Source organism: Lontra canadensis, unplaced genomic scaffold (genome assembly GCF_010015895.1).
Source record: "Lontra canadensis isolate GAN:19392208 unplaced genomic scaffold, GSC_riverotter_1.0 scaffold8, whole genome shotgun sequence".
In the NCBI taxonomy this organism is placed as follows: domain Eukaryota; kingdom Metazoa; phylum Chordata; class Mammalia; order Carnivora; family Mustelidae; genus Lontra; species Lontra canadensis.
This window is the reverse complement of record NW_022631002.1, coordinates 29,388,434-29,408,866: the sequence shown is the minus strand read 5'-3', so window position 1 is coordinate 29,408,866 and position 20,433 is coordinate 29,388,434. Positions and strand designations below refer to the sequence as shown.

The 20,433-nt window shown below is 41.8% G+C and overlaps 1 long non-coding RNA gene across 2 annotated transcripts in view; it reads right to left on the bottom strand.

Annotated features, from left to right (window-relative positions):
- LOC116865875 overlaps positions 1-20,433 on the bottom strand; it is a 33,653-nt gene that overhangs the window by 4,715 nt on the left and 8,505 nt on the right. The window contains exons 3-4 of one of the 2 annotated variants that reach the window (XR_004382277.1): positions 3,526-3,590; positions 817-877 (exon numbers count right to left, since the gene is read on the bottom strand). This is a non-coding gene — a long non-coding RNA (uncharacterized LOC116865875). Of the gene's footprint in view, positions 1-816; positions 878-3,525; positions 3,591-20,433 lie in introns of those variants that run through there. The other variant, XR_004382276.1, reaches the window with a different exon arrangement.

Genomic DNA, 20,433 nt, shown 5'->3' with positions numbered 1-20,433 from the left:
GGGTTAGAGCTGTCAGGACGTTACACCCTTCAGGAAGAGGGAAGAAAGGCAAAGTGCAGACCTGGGAGACAGGTTTTCCCTAAAAAATGAGTTGGAAGATCAGGAGTGGCTCATGGCCTGGTTGTCTCTGGTTCGGCCCCCCTCCCACGCCCTGGCCCAGGGATCCGGGACCGTCAGGCATCCCCCCAGCAGTGTGTGGAAAATGGGCCCTGCAGGAAACCCCCCACCGAGCAGCTGGGGGAGCAGCTTTCCCTGCCTTGTGCAGGGAGCTGCACGGACTCAGACCGCCGTGCTGGGCTGGGGTGCCCCGTGCAGGCAGGGAGGAGGGGGAGCTGACCATGAAGGACAAAGGCACATGTCAACAAGTTCTACATCCCTCAGGCCGGGGGACTTGGCGGGCCAGCCCGAGTTTCCTGGCATTTGGTTCTGTAGTAGGTGAGGCCAGCTGGCTCCGGAGAATTCTGTAAAGCTTATGTCATCCTGTGTCTTGGGGTCTTATTTGCTGCCTGGGAGGTGATGGTGCCGGCTGGCGGAGTCCCAGCGGGTCCTTTGGGGGCCCACGTGGAGGCTCTGGATACCGAAAGGGTCTTTCGAGCCAGGAAAGGATGGGGGACAGGCAGATGGGGCTGGGGATGGAACTTGGGGTGGGTCTGACAGCCAGAGCTGGTCTCCAGACCTCAAGCAAGTCATCCTCCCTGGAAGGAAAGAATTCTTACTGACCTAGAGGACAGATGGGGAGGGCTCCTGCCTCCCTCCGACTTCGACTTCGAAGCATTCTGCAGGAACCTCGCCCTCCCTGGGGGCCTCTTCCACACTCGGTGTGAGACAAGCTTTGAAAAGGCATTCTTGACCCAGTACCTGCGCAAAGACTTCTTCTCTGGAAACAAACAAACAAAAAAATGCGCTAAACCTCAATTTTTATGCAAACACTGAAGAGGGCCGTCTTCCTGCATTATTATCATGCGACATGCTCCATCCCAGGCCCAGCCTGGGTCAGGGGAAGTTTGGGGGTTTTCCTCTGAAGCCAGGAGATCTGAGTCAAGGGATGTATGTGCCCACTTGGGTCCCACTGTTCCGACCTTCAAGGTCATTCACACTTAAAAACCCAAAGTTGCTCCTTCTTTGGAGCAAAGGGATCTTTTCCCAGGGACTTTCCAATCCCTCCAGTGCTCCTGAGAATGGAAGCATCCAGTGCCCTGAGGAGTCAGTCCAAGCGCATCCTCAGCCCCGTGCCTCAGGCACACTTAGATGACCAGTGGCCCTGTCCGCCTACTCCACACCAAAAAAAAACAAACTCGCCACAGGCCAGGAGGTAGTAAGAGCGGCTGATGGCCACGGAGGGCTTAGCGAGTGCTGGGCACTCTTCTAAGAGCTCCGTGTGGAAGACTCATTTAGCCCCGCAGTAATGCCTCCTGGAGTTGGTACTATTTATTTATTTTAAAAGATTTTATTTATTTATTTGAGAGAGAGAGCACGAGCAGAGTGAGGGGCAGAGCAAGAGGGAGAAGTAGACTCCCTGCTGAGCGCAGAGCCACACAGGGGACTCAATCCTGGGATCTTGGGATCACGGGCTGAGCCAAAGGCAGACGCCTAACCCACTGAGCCACCCAGAGTGAGCGCTATTTATGATGCTCACTCTGCAGAGGGCGAAATCGGCCTGGAGAGACCATGACACACACGCAGGGTCGTGTCGCCAGGGAGCAGAGGGGACTGGGATCCAAATGCTTCTCTCCCCGCCCTTACACTCTCAGGGGCTTTGGGTTCGTGCTGTGGCATCGGGAGCTGAGCACCCTCTGGGGAAGGGGTCTTGGTGAGGGGATCAGCAATACTCAGGGAGGAGGGGCTGGAATCAGATGCTTCCCAGAAGCCCCTGGGGCTCTGGAACCGGAAACCCTGAATGAGCAGCATCACCGCTGTGTGCCCGTCCTTGCTTCCAACCGTGCTAGCACTCCCTGTCCCCTGCCCACCCCAGAAGGGAGGGATGTGGCAGCTTGGAGTATCTTTCCCCAGCATTGGCTCCACACCAGGCCCAGCACTCAGAGCTGAGAAGAGAGGTGAAAGCACCTGGCCCTTAGTACAGGTGACCCAGACCTGCGCACAGGTGCCGGATCCCATGGGTGATGTGGGGAGGCGAAAAGGCTGGTGGGACGGTGGGGGCCACTGTAGCCCACCGGCTTCTTGGCAGAGTTGCACACAGAGGGAAAACCCTTCTAGTATTTGGAGAGACCTCTTCAATGCTGACTGAGAAAGGTGTCTGCCCCTTGGGCATGCCCTCAAGGAGGAGGTTTGGACAGAGAAGAGTCCAACCAGGCATCATGGAAAAGAGCAGGACTTTGGGGTTATCTGTGGGACCTTGAGAAGGACTTTGGGGTCCTAGAAAGGGAATTGAAGGGCCCCCAGTACTGTCTTCAGTTGGCCGTTCCCTGTGAGGGTCTGAGGCAGGCACTGGCTAATGAGCTCTTGACAATGGGAGGACTAGAAACTTCCAATTTATTTATTTATTTATTTTAAGATTTTATTTATTTATTTGAGAGAGAGAGGGAGAATGAACCAGGGGAGGGGCAGAGGGAGAGGGAGAAGCAGACACCCCACCGAGCAGGGAACCTGACTCGGGGCTCGATCCTGGGACCCCAAGATTTTGGCCTGAGCCAAAGGTAGACGCTTAACTGACTGAGCCACCCAGGTGCCCCTAGAAACTTCCAATTTAAAGTTGGTTTCTGCTGGCACAGTAATTACTGGTTCTAGTCATCTGCTGCTCCCCTGATCCTCTCTCCCCAAGACCCGAAGTAAGAGTGGGTCCCCCACTGTAGTGCGCAGGCACCGGTAGTGCCCTTCCAGCCAGTGGCAGAGGCCGGAGGTGGGCCAGGGAAACATCAGGAGAGGAATGACCATAGAGGGATAGGCTGCAGGGCCGCTGACCCGGGAACAGATTCTTAAGAAACCCTGTTTTCCTCCACCAACCTGGAAGGTGTATCTGGAAAGGGTGGGCAGGAGGATAGGGGCTGGATCCTGTTACTTCCCAGCACGAGGATCGGGTTTGGGATGGGGTCAGGTAGGTGAGAGCCACTTGCCCCAGCACCTTCTAGAGTGTGCACTCCAAGACCCACCTGTCAAGAGAAATGCTATTTTCATGCAATGTTTAAAAAACCCAAATACAAAAATCTATGATGAACAGACTCCCGCAATTTTAAATACAGACAGGATATCAGTATACGACTAATTTTTCCTTTTGCCTCCGGCTCTGGTATAGCTGAGCAATGCGTTGTTCTGGAGCCTACTTTATTTATCATGTTGGTAATTTATTCATCCTGGATTTTTCTGCATTAATTTTGATTTTTAAAATACTGCATTAAAATATGATTTCCTTTGATGGCGGAGCTTTTGGCACCCCTTGAAATGTTGTGCCTGGGCGAGTGTCTCCTGGCATTGCCTGGCGGCTCCAGACATTTTATGTGGCTTTATTTCAAGGGTAACCCATGAGCCTGGGGGTTCATGGGGAAGGGCCACCACCTGGGTGATACTCACTCTTGCAGAATCCCTTCAGAGACTGGGTCAGCTCTGACACATGTCTCACCTCCAGCCTGTTAGTGCTGACAAATAACAAAAATAAAACAATTTGGCAATGACTTGGATGTCCTTTATCCAAGAGCAGACAGTCCATTCACGGACAGTGTCTCACGCGCAGTAGAGCCCTCTTCCTGGAGGCTTTGGGACAATGGGAGATTTATGGAGGGGTTGGGGAGACAAGGCAGAAGCAGGGCAAGGTGGGCTAGGGTGATCCACTTTCCCATGGGAAGGTAAGTTAGCCCGAGCTAAGTCCGAGGACTGTGATTGGTGATGCTCCGTTTCCTTGGCAGGAAGGCATTCCCCTAAGTGCCCCCCTGACTTAGGTTTAGATCTGTGACGTGGGCCAGGCCACCGGGGTGGCCTCTGTTCTGTGGGTCCCGATCCACAAATGACCTTTATCAGTGCCCGACTGCGACAAACCCATGTTCACACATCACTGCAGGCAGCAAAGCTGAGGCCTCCCTGGGCACAGATGGTGGGCACCGAGCCAGGGGACCCCCCAATCCATGAGGGAAGTGTTTGGTGGAGGGGTAGAGGCGGGTTGATTTGATTTTGTCTCAACGGGAACTTTCTTTGGATCTCTTTCCCTGACTTCACTGCACATTTCAAAACAACATTCTTTTATGAACAAGCACCAGGACATCAAATACTTCCACACCCTATGCTAGAACGGCTTCAGGCCATGTTGTTCTTTTTCTTTTAAATAGTTCCATGTAAAATCAGATGTTAACTCTCTCTGAATAAACCCAAGTGGAAAGGGTTTTTCTTTTCTTTAATAACACCAATGACAATCAGAACAGGTGGAAAGAATATGTGCCCTTAACACACAGAGCACAGTGGTTTAGAAGAAAAACACTAAGTTGTTACATATGTAACAAACAATCCTTATTTATTGATGGTGAGAAAAATGAACAACAAAGCTTGGAGGGAAAGTATTGCAGGAAATTTATTAGCAGGAAGGATGATTTATGTCTTTGAATGGGGCCTATTTCTTTCATAAATGGGTTTTGTTTTGCATCTTGGTCAACACCAGCTCTGCCCCACTTTTTCATGATTAAAGCGTGTTTTGGGGGTCCATCGTTCATCGCAGCTTTTGGAAACTCCTCTTTAGCCAACAAGCCATGAAACAGACTCAGGTTCTCCAATGCTGGACATTACAATCCCCTCCTCGGCCACCCCTACACTCTCCCCATTGTACTGTGCGGGAAAGGAGTCCGTGAGAGAAAGGATCCCACAGTGGGTTGGTGGTGGAAATAGATCATTTTGCAAGCAACGTTCTGTAAGGGGACTCAAGACCTAGGATTCTAGACCTGGTTTCTTTCTCTCATTTTCTTCCCATAACACGCTGCATGAGAGAGCAGTGTCTCCGACTGACACTGAGAATGTTATGGGTGGTGGTTTTGACTACAACTCATAAAACACCTCAGAGCATTCAAGTTTTTCTATCCCTCACAAGACTGCCTCTCTCAGGCTGGTGTCGCATGGTATTTGCAAACACTTGGACTTCATACAGAGGGCTGGAAGGAACTTCAGAAGAACTCTAATTTTTTTGCTAAAGGTGATCAAATGGGGTATTAACACGCTTCATGCTGCCAAAGGGTGAGTTAAAGTCAGAAGAGCTTTCCATGTGTAGACACGGGCCTGAAAGAGCTCTAGAAACATTTGTCATGAACCTTGTGAAACTCTGAAAATTGGAAGCTAACCAGCTTGTAATAACACCCACTCTTCTCTTGGTGAATTCGGGCCAGACAAGGAACAGCCCCTACCTGCATACTCGACAGAATTCTCTCTGCGTTCACTCTCTGAGGGGGAACTTCCGTGTCCACCAGGGCACCTGGTGTGATACTGGCCCTGGGCCTTCCTTCTACAACCCAGTGATTTGTCTGACTTTTCAACATGTTCTCTGCCAAACGTTCGTTTTGTGGTGGTTGTGTTTATTACTTTGTTTTTATTTTATTTTTATTTATTTTTATTTTTTTTAAAGATTTTATTTATTTATTTGACAGACAGAAATCACAAGTAGGCAGATAGGCAGGCAGAGAGAGAGAGGAGGAAGCAGGCTCCCTGCTGAGCAGAGAGCCGGATGCGGGGCTCGATCCCAGGACCCTGAGATCATGACCTGAGCTGAAGGCAGAGGCTTTAACCCACTGAGCCACCCAGGCACCCCTATTACTTTGTTTTTAAAGCTTTTACCTCACAAATACTGTATCTATTTTAGAAGAATGAGAAAATGCAGATAAAGAGAAAAGGAGAAATAGAGATCGCCTGTAATTCTAGAGGTAGCCATCCACTGACATTTGGGAATACACATTTCTAGACTTTTTGTATGAATACGTACACAGCAAAGTAGTTCTTCTTCATAGCAAAGATGGGGTCACACAGTATATACTGTTGTACTCCCTGGTCTTTCACTGTTTGAGAACATGCCAATATTGGCAATGACTCTTCTCTCTGGGCTAGGCTCTCATGTGAATTCCTTTCAATAAACAGAGAATTTTCAGGGTATCAGGGCTGGGGACCTGTCAAGTGCATATTCCTCTGCCCTTTGTTCTCTGTCAAGGAGGATCCTAAGCTTTGCTTTTGGCCTTTTGCTAGAAGTGGGAATATTTTCAGTTTGTAAAGAGCCAGATGTTCCCACAGTCCTGGGTTCCCCACCTGCCTGTGCTCCATTGGTGAAAACAGAGTGGTTGGCCCACCAACCATAGCCGTACTCCATGAACATGACTGCGTCAGTGATTCAAGGGGACTGGGTGGTGCTGCTTTCTGTTCTCAGTTAGGATGGGTTGACTTCTGCTACAAAAACCAACCTCCAAATTTCAGTGTCTTAAAAAAAAAAAGGTTTATTTCTCATGTCCACCTTGTTCCACACATCCTCACTTTGGAACATAGACTCATAGCATATCCATTATGTTGAACATTGTCTGCTGGATTACATGTCAGAAAGAAAAGAGTTTTTATTGGACAAATTCTCTGCCTTTGAAGTTATCACAGGTCATAGTTTACCATGTTTTGCCTTTGCAAGCCTGAATCGCACACCTTCCAGGCACCAATAAAACAGTTGCTCTACAGTTGAACGTTTGACCTCTAAGCCAGTGTCATATATTTTCCTTTGCGGTGGTGTCACCATTTCCTAGGTACTAATTTCTGTAACAGTCAGGATAGGCTAGGTTATGCTGTGGTAATAAACAACCCCAATAATCTCACTCATATTCTACATCTATTGAAGGTTGCCTACAGTCTAGGCCATCTCTGTATTTGCATGATTGTTAAGGTCAGAAAAAGAAAAGGAGGCAAAATCTATACTCTGATAAAGTTTCTGCCACATTTCATTGACTAAAGGAGGTCATACGGCCACATCCAACCCCAAAAAGTGGACCGGCAATTCTATCTATATGTCTAAAATGAGGAAAATAAGAAATATTTTATAAACGGCAATAATGATTACCTAATGTTCTGTTACCTTTGTTGGGAGAGGAATGGGTTCATGGTAATATTTGGTCATAGCTCCCCTATATTATTAATGGCAGGGGGTTTTTTTGTTGTTGTTTTTTAAATTTTTAAAAAATTTATTTATTTGATAGCGATTACAAGTAGGCAGAGAGGCAGGCAGAGAGAGGGGGAAGCAGGCTTCCTGCTGAGCAGAGAGCCCGATGTGGGACTCGATCCCAGGATGCTGGGATCATGACCTGGGCTGAAGGCAGAGGCTTTAACTCACTGAGCCACCCGGGTGCCCAATGGCAGGTTTAATGGAGAGTTTCTAGCCAGTATTTTTTCCTTCAGCCTGAAGAATTTCCTACAGGATTCCTTGTAATGCAGGTCTGCAGGTGACATTTTCTTATCTTTTATTTATAGAAAAGGTTTTCATTTTGCCTCATTATTTTTTAAGGATTTTATTTATTTGCCAGAGAGAGACACAGCAAGAGAGGGGGAGTGGGAGAGGAAGAAGTAGGCTTCCCGTGGAGCAGAGAGCCCAATGCAGGGCTCGATCCCAGGACCTGGGATCGTGACCTGAGCCGAAGGCAGAGGCTTAATGACTGAGCCACCTAAGCACCCCATTTTGCCTCATTCTTGAAGGATATTTTTGTTGGATATAGAATGATAGGTTGACAATTTTTTTTTTCCTCAGCATTTTAAAGTTGTGGTTATACTGTCTGCTGGTCTCCATCTTTTTCTATTGATGAGCCAGAAGTCATCTGTGGCCTTGCCCCTTTATATGTAATATTCCTTTCTCTTTGACTACTTAATATTTTCTCTGCATTTTTGTTTCCATCAGTTTGAGTATGATATCCTTAGGTGTGCTTTACTTTCTATGTATCCTGCTTTGGTGTATCCAATATTTTTTCCATTTTCTCTCTCTCCTCTTTATTTCCCCACAGAACAGTGACCTCTGTTCACTTTTGAAATCTTTTATCCTTGGTACTCCTTAGTTCTTATTGATACCTTTTTTTTTTTTTAAGATTTTATTTATTTATTTGACAGACAGAGATCACAGGTAGGCAGAGAGGCAGGCAGAGAAAGAGGAAGGGAAGCAGGCTCCCTGCTGAACAGAGAGCCCGATGCGGGGCTTGATCCGAGGACCCCAGGATCATGACCCGAGCGAAGGCAGAGGCTTCAACCCACTGAGCCACCCAGGTGCCCCTTATTGATACCTTTTTTAAAAAACTTATGTTCTGTTATTATTGATATGTTTTAAACTAACTCTTTTGTTATATATGTTCAGCTCTGCATTTTTTACTTCAGATTTTAATTTTTGGTTCTAGAATTTCCTCTTGGTCCTTTTCAACTGTTTCTATTTCACTGCTCAAATTTCCTATCTGTTAATTTATTATAAGCATATCTTTACATTATTGAAATAGTTATACTAGCTCCTTTAAAATTCTGTTTGCTCATCCCAATATCTGGGTCTTCTTAGGGTTAATGTCTTCATTTGTTACCTTCTGTCTTGAGTGCGGATTACATTTTCCTGTGCCTTTGTATGTCTAGTAATTTTGGTTAATATCCTGCATTTTATGAATGATATCTTATAAAGACCCTGGGTTATTTTCCTCCAAAGATTCTTGATTTTTTTTTTTTGTTGTTCCTCTTAATTAGCAGTTAATTCAAACTCCAAATTCTCTCTCTTCTGTGGTGGGCAGCAACTGAAATCTCAGTTGAGTTATCGTAATCTTCATTGGACTGATCGAAATCTGCTCCATGAATGTGTAGGTCAGGGGCAGCTAGAGATAGAAGCAGGGTTTATACACTGTGTTTTGGCTCTCTCTCTGTGGATCTCTTCTTTTCACAATCCTCCCACACCCTGTTTTGCAACTGCTGTGGTCATCCTAAACTTCTCTTAATATTCATGACTCCTAAACTGAAGGTTTCTGAGTTTTGGCCACTTGTATGGTGGCTGACTAAGGGCTGCCCTCAGGCAAAGAGTTCAGTGTGTGAGTGTGAATGTGTGTGTGAGAGAGACAGAGAGAGAGAGAGAAAGAAAGAGAGAAAAGGAGAGACAGAAAGAGAATAAGAATGAGAGAAAGAGAACATTTATTTGGTTTATGCCTGCTTTGGGACTTCCTCCAGCACATTCAGATATTTGTATTTTTATATATATATTTTTTTAAGATTTTTTTTTTAATTTGACAGAGAGAGAGAGAGAGATCACAAGTAGCAGAGAGACAGGCAGAGAGAGAGGGGAAGCAGGCTCCCTGCCAAGCAGACAGCCTGATGTGGGACTCGATCCCAGGACCCTGAGATCATGACCTGAGCTGAAGGCAGAGGCTTAACCACTGAGCCACCCAGGTGCCCCTGTATTTTTATATTCTATCCAGAGGTTTTAGTTATTATTCTGCCACTACTACAGTGCAATCCTCTTTAAAAAAAAAAAATGAAGAGAATTAACATAGAGTGTTAGCCTGGTTTCAGATGTACAATATAATGATTAAATAATTCTATACATTACTTAGTGCTCATGAAGATAAATGTACTCTTGATCACCTTTATCTATTTTACCCCTTCTCCACCCACCTCTCCTCTGGGAACTACCCATTTGTTCTATTTTGGGGGGCACCTGGGTGGCTCAGTTCATTAAGCGTCTGCCTTTGGCTCAGGTGGTGATCCTAGGGTCCTGGGATCGAGCCCCACATGGGACTCTTTGCTCAGTGGGGAGCCTCCTTCTCCCTTCCCATTCCCCCTGCTTGTGTTACTTTTCTTGCTAACTCTGTCTGTCAAATAAATACATAAATTTTTTTTAAAAGAGCCTATTTTTGTTTTTGTCTCTTTACCTTTGTCTGTTTTGTTTCTTAAATTACATGTATGAGTGAAATCATATGGTATTTGTCTTTTTCTGATTGACTTCTTTCACTATGCATCATACCCTGTAAGTCCATTCATACTGTTACAAATTGCAAGATATCATTCTTTTTTATGGCTGAAAATTAGAATAGCTGAGTGACATTCCATTGTGTATATAAATCTTATCTTCTTTACCCATTCAGCTATGGAAGGAAACTTGGTTGCTTTCATCTCTTGGCTATTGTAAATAATGTTGCAATAAACATATGGATGCACATATTTTTTCAAATGAGTGTTTTCATTTTCCTTGGGTAATTATCTAGTAGTAAAATTACTGGATCATACGGTAAGTATATTTTTAATTTTTTGAGGAACTGTTTTCCACAGTGGGTGTACTAACTTGCATTCCCACCAACACAGCACATGGGTTTCTTTTTCTTCACATCCTCATGAACACTTGTTATTTCTTGTCTTTTTGATTCTAGCCATTCTGACAGGTGTAAGATGACATCTCATTGTGGTTTTGATTTGCATTTCTCTGATGGTGAGTGATGTTGAGCATCTTTTCATGTGCCCATTGGCTATCCATATGTCTTCTTTGGAAAAATGTCTATTCATGTTGTCTGCCCATTTTTTAATTGGATTTTTTGGGTGTTGAGTTGTGTAAGTTCTTTATATATTTTGGATTTTACCTTCTTATTATATATAAAATTTGCAAATATTTTTTCCCATTTAGTAGGTTGTCTTTTAGTTTTGTTGATGGTTTCCATTGCTGTGCAAAGCTTTTTATTTTGGAATATTCCCAATAATTTAATTTGCTTTTGTTTCCTTTGCCTGAGGAGACATTTCTAGAAAAATGTTTCTGTAGCCGATGTCAAAGAAATTACTGCCTATGATTTTTTCTAGGAGTTTTGTGGTTTCAGGTCTCATATTTAGACCTTTAATCCATTTTGAGTTTATTTTTGTATATGGTGTAAGAAAGTGGTCCAATTTCATTCTTTTGCTTATAACTATCCAGTTTTCCCAGCACCATTTGTTGAAGAAATTCTTTTTTTTTTTTTAATATTATTTATTTGACAGAGAGACACAGAGAGAGGGAACACAAGCCGGGGGAGTGGGAGAGGAAGAAGCAGGCTTCCTGCTGAGCAGGGAGCCCGATGTGATGCGGGACTTGCTCCCACGACGATGACCTGAGCCGAAGGCAGACACTTAATGACTGAGACACCCAAGTGCCCCAGTCTTTTCCCCATTGTATATTCTTCCCTCCTTTGTTGTAAATTAATTGATCATATAAGCCTGGGTTTGTTTCTGGACTCTCCATTCTCTTCTATTGATCTATGCATCTATTTTTGTGCCAATACCATAGTGTCTTGATGACTACAGTTTTGTAGTATATCTTGTAATCTGGGATTGTGATACCTCCATCTTTGTCCTTCTTTCTGAAGATAGCTTTGGCTATTTGGGGTCTTTTGTAGTTCCATACAAATTTTAGTATTATTTGTTCTAGCTCTGTGAAAAATGTTGCTGGTATTTTGACAGAGATTGCATTATAAATCTGTAGATTGCTTTGAGTAGTATGGACATTTTAACAATATTTTCCAATCCATGAGCATGGAATATCTTTCTATTTGTTTGTGTCATCTTCAATTTCTTTCATTAATGTTTTATAGTTTTCAGAGTATAAGTCTTTCACCTCCTTGGCTAACTTTATTCCTAAGTATTTTGTTATTTTTGGTACTATTGTAAATGGGATTATTTAATTTCTTTTTCTGCTAATTTATTATTACTGTATAGAAATTCAATAGATTTCTGTATACTAATTTTGTATCCTGCAACTTTATGGAATTCGTTTATAAGTTCTAGCAATTTTTTGGTACAGTCTTTAGGGTTTTCCTTATATAGTATCATGTCATCTGCAAATAGTGGAAGTTTTATTTCTTCCTTACCAATTTGGGTCTTTATTTCTTTACGCTGTCTGGTTGCTGTGGCTAGGACTTCCAGTAGTATGCTGAATAGAATGGTTAGAGTGGATATCTTTTCTTGTTCCTGATCTTAGAGAAAAAGCTCTTAGTTTTTCATCACTAAGTATGATGTTAGCTGTGGGTTTTTCATACGTGGCCTGTATTATGTTCATGTATGTTCCCTCTACATCTATTTTGTTGAGAGTTTTTTAACATGAATGAATACTGTACTTTTGTCAAGTGCTTTTTCTGCATTTAGTGGGATGATCATATATGGTTCTTATGCTTTTCCTTATTAATGTGATAGATCACATTGATTGATTTGTGACCACTGAACTACTCTTGCATTCCTGAAATAAGTCCATTTGATTACAGTGAATGATTTTATAATGTATTGTTGGGTTCGGTTTGCTAATACTTTGTTGAGGATTTTGGTATCTATGGTCATCAGAGATGTTGGCCTTTAGTTTTCCTTTCTTTTTTCTTTCTTCTTCTTTTTTTTTTTGGTAGTATCTTCATCTGGTTTTGTTATCATGGTAATAGATGTAGAATGAACGAATTATAGAACAAATTTAGAAACTTTCCTTCCTCTTCTATTTTTTTTTTTAATATTTTGAGAAGAATAGGTATTGACTCCTTTAAATGTTTGGTAGAACTCACTTATGAAGCCATCTGGTCTTGGACTTTTATTTGTTGGGAGTTTTTATGGTGGGGGGAGTTTTTTTTATTAGTGATTCAATTTCAATTCTAGTAATCAGTCTGTTCAAATTTTCTTCTTGATTCAGTTTTGGAAGGTTATAAGTTTCTAGGAATTTATCCATTTCATCCAGGTTGTCCAATTTTTGACATGTAATTTCTCATGGTATTCTCTTATAATCTTTGTATTTCTGTGGTTTTCACTGTTATTTCTCCTCCTTCGTTTCTAATTTTATTTATTTGAGTCATCTCTTTTTTGTTCTTGATGAGTCTGTGTTAAAGTTTATCAAGTTTCTTAATCTTTTCAAAGTATAATCCTCTGTTTACCTTTTAAGACTATAAAATCTGGTAAGTGTTCACAACTCTTTTTCATTCCATTTCATAAGTATCTTCTCCACGTGTCTTCTGTTACAGCCATGTCCCTTCAGAATATCCATACTGAATCATTCAATTCTTCCCATATTGGGGAGAAATCTGTCCTTGAGAACCTCTCTGTGTGAATCACAATGGATGTTCCATCAGCTCTGGATCTTTCCTCTGTTGAAGGACAGAGTACTGCCAAGTTTTCTGGGTACTATCTCCTGAATTAGTATACATTTTTTTTTTTAAATGCAAGTCTCTAATCCTGCAACATCTTTCCTCTTATTTACTCAATACAAGTAACTGCTTGACTTCCAAAGTTAAGCTTTCTCTAGAATAATTGAGTCCAGCGTGACAGAAACCACACCATCTGTATGTGGAAATAAAAAAATAGAAAATGGAAGTAAAAGAATCACAATTTCAAGATGCAGGTGATTTTAGAACTGTCTAGTTCAATATGCTCACATCAGGTTAAGGTAAAAGATCCAAGGAAGTTGGTTTAATTATGGACATGCTGTCGGTTACTAGCAGAACCAATCAACCTTGTTCAGCAGATTTAGCTGTCTCTCTTTTCATATAATTTGAGGCTATATTTTTCTACTGTCACCAAAGAATCTTATATGAAAGAACTTAATATCTAAACAGCTCCAGGGCTTCAAAAAAGCAGAAATGTGAAAATGTAAGTCTCTTCTGCAGTTTTTTAAAAAAAGACTGTAATTTTTTTTAGAGCAGTTTGAGGTTCATAACAAAATTGGGTGGAAAGTACAGAGAGTACATAAATCTCTTGCCTTCCCCCAACACCCACTCCCTCATATGCACACTCTTCCCCACAATCTACATCCTGTACTGGAGTGGGATGTTTGTTACAACTCGTAAACTTACATTGACATATTATTATCATTCAAAGTCCATAGTTTACATGAGGGTTCACTCTTGGTGTTGGACATTCTATAGGTTTAGACAAATGTATAATAACATGTATCCACCATTATAGCACCATACGGAATACTTTCACTGCCTTAACTATCCTTTGTGTTACACCTGTTCCTCCCTCCCTCCTCCTAACCCTGGCAACCGCTCAGCTTTTTCATAACTCTATAGTTTTGTTCTTTGTAGAATGTCATATAACTGGACTCACACAGCACATAGTCTTTTCAGATTGGCTTCTGTTACCTAGTAATATGCATCGAAGTTTCTTTTGTGTCTTCCCATGGCTTTCATGCTGAATAATAATATTCTGTTGTCTGAATGTACCACACTTTATTTGCCCATCCACATATTGAAGGATATCTTTGTTGTTCTAGGTTTTGGCATTTATAAATAAAGCTGCTATAAATGTCTGTATGCAGGTTTTTGTGTAGACATAAATTTCCAACTCATTAGGGTGAATATCAAGGAGGATTGTTGCCAGATTGTTCCATAAGAATATGTTTAACTTTGTAAGAAACTGCCAAACTGTCCTGCAGAGTGGCCATAGTGGGACACGTGGGTGGCTTAGTCAGTTAAGCATTGGCCTTCGGCTCAGGTCATGATCTTTGGGTCCTGGGATCAAACCCTGCATCAGGCTCCCTGCTCAGTGGGGAGCCTGTTTCTCCCTCTCTCGCTCCCCCCGCTTGTGCTCTCTCTGTCAAATAGATAAATAAAAATCTTAAAACAGAAACAAAAACAAAGTGGCCATATCATTTTGCTTTTCTACCGGGAATGTTTGAGAGTGACTATTGTGCTACATTCTTGTCAATTCTTGTCAATTCTTAGCAATTTTCCAGATTTTGGCCATTCTAGAAGGTATGTAGTGGCATGTCATTGTTGTTTTAATATTTAATTCTCTAATGATATATGTTACACATCTTTTCATTTGCTTATCTTCCATATGTATATTTCTTTGATGAGGTGTCCAGATCCTTGGCCCATTTTTAAAATTAGGTTCTTTGTTTCCTTATGGTTGAGTTTTGAGTTCTTTTATATTTTGGACAACAGTCCTTTTTCAGACATCTCTTTTGCAAATATCTTCTCCCAGTCTTCTTATTCTCCTGACATGTCTTTTGCAGAGCAGAAGTTTCAATTTTAATGAAGTCCAGCTTCTCAATTATTTCTTTCATGGATTATGCCTTTGATTTGGGGTCACTGATTTTAATAACAAAAACAGTGACAATAACAAGCCTAACCCAAGGTGGTATGTTAATTGCCATAAAAGCAATTATATAGTATTGACTAGAGCTTGATGATGATGTTTTATTTGCCATTTAAGGATTCGTCCATGCAAATCATTCCCACATGTAATATGAAAAAATACACATTCACAATTACTTTATCAGTGTAGCTATATCAAATGAAATATCTGCAGTAGAAATAGCCCAGGCTGCATATGTCAATCCTGATTTGAGATTAGCAGGCAGCAGCCACTTCCCAAGCTGCTGTTCCTGACATCTTGCATGAACTCAAAGCCAAGTATTATCAACACAGGTGTTTTTTTTCATTCCCTGGGAAGCTAGTAATGGTGCTCCATGGAAGAATGCCTTCCTTCTCTGTTTCCAGTAGCAGAAACCACAGATGCTAATGACTATAACTCCACATTCATGTTAAACATCAGAATTTGTTAATCATGGTATAAGAGAGTTGCTATGCTATGGCAAGAAATGGCAATGATAGTAACAAGACAATCACACTGCAAGGAGCTGGACTCCAGTGAAATATGTATCAGGGAGAGCTCAGGGGAAAGATATTGGCATTCCTGGTCTAAGAGATAGCCTGTGTGTTTATCAGCCAATGATCTCAAGTGGATAGATAAGAAGAGCTCAAAGGCAACAAGGGACTTCTTAAAGAGGGTATTGGGGACTGATGCAGAATCTCTTCCACTACATTCTCTTGGTCAATGTAGTTACAAGCATAGCCCAGATCCAAGGAGGAGAAAAAATGGATCCCACCTCTTGATGTGGGCAGTTTTGAGCCATCATTAACCCACCACCTATTATAATGACTATTTTTTCCTTGCCTATTAGTCCATGGGCGTGAGGAGCCCAAAATGATGATGCACTAACTGTGGCTTCTGTGGGACTCTTACTATGTTGTCTTAGGTGAAATGGTTCCCGTCTTAGGACCCAGGACCCCACTGAATCTAAAATGGCAGGGATGGGAAGCACATATTCCACAAATTAGCAGGAGTGGTGGTGAAGGGGCACTCCTACTTCTATCTTTTGGTTTCTGAATCCACATAGTTTCCCTACTGGGCACAAGGCGCCCTATCAGCTGTAGACTCCGTATGTAAATTGTATCCTGGAAGATAGCATTTCAAGTTGCTCAGCTGATTCTGAGCAGGCTCTTCAGCTGAGCCCATAAGAGGACATTCCATTATTCTATTAGGATAGCTGCCTCTGGGCACAGCAATATTTGGTTGAAGCAGTCCTATCTCCTCTTCCATAAGAGGGGTCCCTTGATCAGAGGCAATGTTGTGTGGGATGTCATTTGGTAGCTCAAACTTTGTTCTCCTTCTGATGGAAATACTGGTGGGGCATTGTGGACATGGAGGGCAAACACATATCCAAAGAAGGTATCAACTGCAGTAAGAACAAATTACTGCCTCCTCCAAAGCAAAAGTCCAATGTATCAAGTTGCCATCAATGGCTCGCTGGTCTCCTTGAGGGGTGGTACTGTACTGAGGGCTCGGTGTTAGTCTGTGCTGCTGGAAGGCTGAGAATTCAACAGTGCAGTAGTTAGGACCAGTCTTGATGGGAGGGAGTCCATCATATTGGGCCCATGCATAAGTGAGATTGATGTGGGCAGTTTTGAGCCCCGTCCTTGGTGGCCATCTCTAAGTGAGATGGGATAATAGAACCATCCCCGTCCTTGGTGGCCATCTCTAAGTGAGATTGTAGAGAGGCAGCAAAATCTGTTTTCCACTCACATCAACAAACTGGGCCTATTAATCCATAAAGCAATCTAGAGACTTTTCTACTTCCTCTGATCTCCAGTTGTGGTGGACACCTGACCTGTCCCATGAGATCATATGTGTGAGTTTAGGAAGAGGCATTGGTGTAACCCAGTCAGGTGACAAAGTTTAAACCATCTATTTTGGGGTCTTTTTTTTAAGACTTTATTTATTTATTTGAGAGAGAGAGAGACAGAGATGGCGAGCAAGAGCACAAGGTAGAAGGACAGGGAGAAGATGTGGGACTGGAGCCCGACTTGGGACTCGATCCCAGGACCCCAGGATCATGACCAAGCCAAAGACAAATGCTTAATGTACTGAGCCACCCAAGAGCCCCGTATTTTGGGGTTTGGGGATTGCTGTCTGGACAGGACTCTCGGGCCTGATTCCAAATGTACCATACTATTATGCAAAAAATTGCTGTAGCATGTCTACAGGCTAAGTAAACTCTTCCTTCTTTCTGGAGAAGTTGCAGATCAGAGGACAAAAACCACATTACGTCCTTGGGGCAAGACGCTATTAGAGTGAAGACAGTTGACGCTGTCATAGAACTGGCCACAGAAGCCACAGCTGGAATTTGAGATGCGGCAGAGAGGACAGGAGAAGGGACCCACAGGCCTCCAAAATGTACCTCATCTGCTTTGGTTCTATTATCCCAAATTGATTTAGAGTCTCTGGTTCTGTCACTGTCAGTTTGGGGAGAAAATACAATGATTAGACTTGGGAATGCTGAGCAAGAGATGTTGGAGTATCTCAAGCCACTGAGAAAACATGTGATGCTGTTGTATGTTCCCTGTGTTAAAATACTTCATTCCAAGATTTATTTTGTTGTTTGTGGCTCCCTCCTTTTAAGGCTTTTCTTTCTGTGTATATGCTAAGAGTTTTCTCCTCTGTATTCCTGCAAGATGGTTTTGGAGCTCCAAAGGGTCCTCTTTTAATTCCTAACTGAATTTTTTTAAATTTGAAAACTCTGTTCCATTAACTGTGGATCATCATATCAGTATAAACTCAAAGACATTCATTGGGTTCCTGATATCAGTCTCCAAGTCTCTAGCTCCTCATTTTTTTTTTTAAAGATTTTATTTATTTGAAACAGAGAGAGATCACAACTGTGCAGAGAGGCAGGCATAGAGAGAGAGAGGAGAAAGGAGGCTCCCCGCTGAGCAGAGGGCCCGATGCGGGCCTCGATCCCAGGACCCTGAGATCATGACCCGAGCCGAAGGCAGAGGCTTAACCCACTGAGCCACCCAGGCACCCATAGCTCCTCATTTTTAAGAAACTGATAATAACTGCAAACCAGTGTTTTTCATTGGCCTTGTTCTACCCAATGTAGGTTAGAATGTGTGTCTTGGAGTCTGGGCTTAGTTTCTGAGTCCTTGGTTGTTTGGATTAATGCATCATATTTTATTCCCACCCATCCCCTCAGCTTTGTCTTCTCCTGCAACCCCTTCCAAAGCATTGTCAGCACTCCCATGGGCATCCTTCTACATTCTTCTCCTCGCTCATATAGTTGTCTTTCATTTTTATGTACAGAGTGTCCTATAGGGTCCCATTCTTTTTTGCTAGTGGAATCTTGACTTTATTTACAATGCAGTGTGCTTAATCCTGGCAATATGTCATGATTGGTCCAAGCCAATAATGATAATCCTTTCTCCATATTTGCCAGCCTACCCTGCAGCTAGAGGTGGCCACATGACCCAGCTCTGGCCAAGAAGATACTAGCTATGGGTGGGGATTCCAGGAAAACTTTTGATGATTCATTTAGAAGAGTCTTTGCCCCTTGCCCTCTACCTGCCTAGAATGCACATATAATGCCTGTAGGTGCCATAGGCGTCTTATGGCCATGCAGTGAAAAAGATGGTGGGGTAGAAATATAAGAACGGTCTGGTCTTCCAGAGCCCTGTGGAACTGCTGAAACAAGCCAGAAACTGTCTATATTCACACCACACCTCATGGAAGAAAAACAAACTCCTTTGTTTAAACCACTGCTAATCTGGTTGATTGTTATCTGACATTCAAAAGCATTTATAACTGATACAAGCTCCATATGCAAACACACACACATTTTTTGGTCTTCAATTTACAAAAGTGCAATCATAGATACTTCTCTTAGTTTATGGAATCTTGCTTTATATCCTTCATAATACATAGCGGAAATTTCTTCAACTCAATGGGTATAGTTCTAATTTACTATTTAAAAAATATCTTATTAATTGTCATGGATAGGTAATACTGGTACATGGTTCAAAATTCAATTTTGGTATATGTGCTGCCAAAGGGAGCACTGGTTCAAAATTCAAAATGTGTGGTCACTTTGAAACACTAGAAACACTAGAAATTCCTCGAAAAGGTAAACAGAGAGTTATTATATGCTAGAAATTTCACTCCTAGGTATATACCCAAGAGTAATGAAAGCACGTATCCACACAAACAACCTGTGTGTAAATGTTCACAGCAGGATTATTTAGCCCCAGAATGGAAAACAAAAACAAAAACAAAAACAAACAAAAACAACAACCTAAATGCCTTTCACTGATGAATGAACAAAATGTGGTATAGTCATACAATTGGAATATTACTCAGCAAAAATAAAATAAAAGGAATCCTGATGCATGCTACAATGTAGATAAACTTTGAAACATTAATGCTGAATGAAAAGAAGCCAGTTTCCAAAAATACAATATTGCATGATCATGTTTATGTGTGGAATAGGTGAACCCACAGAGACAGAGAATAGATTAGTGGTTACTTGGGGCTAGGGGTGGGGCAGTTAGGAATAGAGAATGAATGCTAATGTGTAGGTGGTTTTTTTCCAATTTATTTCCAATGTTTCAATTTATTTCCAATTTTTGCCTTTCCAAACAATGATGAAATAAATAATCTTGTCTGAACATCATTCCCCATATTTGTGAGTACATATTTGGGATAAAATGGGATAAAATCCTAGAGGTGGAATTCTTGGATTAAAGGATAGGTGTACTTTTTATTTTGATGGAATTGCCAAAATGATCTCCACAGTGTTGGTGGGAAGTTATCCTCCCACTAACAATATGTGAGTGTGTCTGTTTTCCCAGAGCCCCAATAGCACCATGTGTTACATTTTTGATTTTGTCAATCTGGTAGTTGAAAAATTAAATTGCATTGTGGTTGTAATGCACATTTTTGTTATTGTGAGCACACTAAGCATCTTTTCCACATCAAATAACAATACATGCAATAAAGTTAGTGTTATATTTATTCATGAAGTCATTTGAACTTTCTGTAAATTGTTCATATCCTTTACCAGCTTTTCTATGGGCTTTGGTCTCTTTCTTATTGTTTTCTTTAGGAGCTCTAGTAAGGGAATTAACTGTTTGGCTCATTTTTAGCAAATATTTTCCCAAGTTTTTCATTGGTCCTTTGATATTATGGTTGGGTTTTTTTTTTTTCATGAAGAAAATTTTATGTTTGGATCTAGTTAAATTTATATATTTACAGATAAACATATAAATATAAAATATATAAATAATAAAATTATTATTAAATTATATAATATAAAATAAATATATAGATTTACAAATATTTTACAAATTTATATATAAAGTAGCACATTTATGTACTATATTCTTTTATAGCTTCTGGATTTTGTGAAGTGATAAAAATATTTATTTC